This window comes from Hevea brasiliensis, chromosome 7 (assembly GCF_030052815.1).
Source record: "Hevea brasiliensis isolate MT/VB/25A 57/8 chromosome 7, ASM3005281v1, whole genome shotgun sequence".
Classification (NCBI taxonomy): domain Eukaryota; kingdom Viridiplantae; phylum Streptophyta; class Magnoliopsida; order Malpighiales; family Euphorbiaceae; genus Hevea; species Hevea brasiliensis.
Genome location: NC_079499.1, coordinates 38325717 through 38327293, shown reverse-complemented (window position 1 = coordinate 38327293; position 1577 = coordinate 38325717). Strand labels below are relative to the sequence as shown.

Genomic DNA, 1577 nt, shown 5'->3' with positions numbered 1-1577 from the left:
CTTTATCATTATACTTTGAGATTTTCCTGTTTTGATTTTTCAGGTACATATCTTTTATATGAGAAGAACAAAAAGTGCAGAAATTGATTTAATTTTCGATCCTGAGATTGGAAAGATAGCTAAAGCTTTAAGAGCAGAGTCTAAAAGAAGAAAAGCTGAACTCAAAATTCAAAGACAGTAAGAGCAACATCAAGAGCAACAAGTGATAGAAGTTATGGTAAACAACAACAACCAATCAATTAAGGATCATGCTTTTCCTAGTTTTGGAGATTTTAGACTGAGTATTATAGGGCCTAGAGTGGAAGCAAACAACTTTGAGTTGAAGCCCTCACTTTATCAAATGGTTCAACAATCATAGTTTGGGGGAGGTTCTACTGAGAGTCCACATGTGCACCTTGCACATTTTCTTGAGATTAATAACATGCTAAAGATAAATGGAGTGTCAGATTATGCCATCCGGCTGAGATTATTTCCTTTTTCTTTGAAGGATCGTGCTAGGGAGTGGTTGCATTCATTACCTCTGGGTTCAATAACTATTTGGGATGAGTTGTCACAAGCTTTTTTGGCTCAATACTTTCCTCCTAGCAAGACTGCAAAATTGAGAAATGAATTAACTTCTTTCATATCAAGGGATGATAAGAGTCTCTATGAAGCTTGGGAGAGATATAAGGATCTTCAAAAGAGATATCCACATCATGGAATCCATAAATGGATGCTAGTTCAACATTTCTATAATGGTGTTTCTCCAGTACTTAGAAGTATAATTGATGCATCTTCAGGAGGTGATCTTATGGAGAAGTCAGAAGATGAAGCTTATTCAGCATTGGATAAAATTGCTTACAACAATTATCAATGGAGCGGTAAAAGAAATGAAATAACGAAACCACTAGCCGGTGTATATGAATTAGATGCCATAAGTATGTTCAATGCCAAATTTGATGCTTTGACGAGAAAAATGGATAAGTTAAGCATGAAGGTTGACTCATCAATTGGAGGATCTAGTCATACAGAAGATGTTGGTGAGGGAAATATGCATTGTATCAATGATTTTCCTTCCTATGGGTTAGAGTTTGGAAATGAGCAAGTTGATTTTGTTGGGAATTGCAAACAGAAACTAGTTGGTAATCCTTTTTCTGCTACATATAATCCAGCATGGAGGAACCGCCCTAACTTTTCTTGGGGAGGTCAACAAGGGCAGCAACAAAATTATCAACAACCTCCTAATTTCCAGCAACAATAATAGAATTTTTAGCAAAACAAAGTACCACCTGGATTTCCACCATAAAGGAATCAAAATGCACCTGTTCCACAACCACCAGTTCAGTCTTTAGACCAAGATTCAATTTTTAAGTCTATGATGGAGAATTTCTTAATTACTCAACAAAAACAAGGAGAAATGATTCAACAATTAACTTCAAGGATAGACCAGCTTGCCACTCATAACAGGATGTTGGAAAACCAAATAGCTCAATAAGCAAGCTCTTCCAGCAAAGCACAAGGAAAACTTCCCAGTCAACCAGAGAATCCTAGAGAACATTGCAAGGCAGTGATCCTAAGGAGTGGGAAAATTTTGGGAA

General features: G+C 36.6%; 1 non-coding gene across 1 annotated transcript; it reads right to left on the bottom strand.

The window, feature by feature from the left end:
- Positions 1-595: 595 nt before the first annotated feature.
- Positions 596-702, bottom strand: LOC131181964 (small nucleolar RNA R71). Its single transcript, XR_009150434.1, has one exon. It is a non-coding gene; the product is annotated as a small nucleolar RNA R71 (small nucleolar RNA).
- Positions 703-1577: the final 875 nt, after the last annotated feature.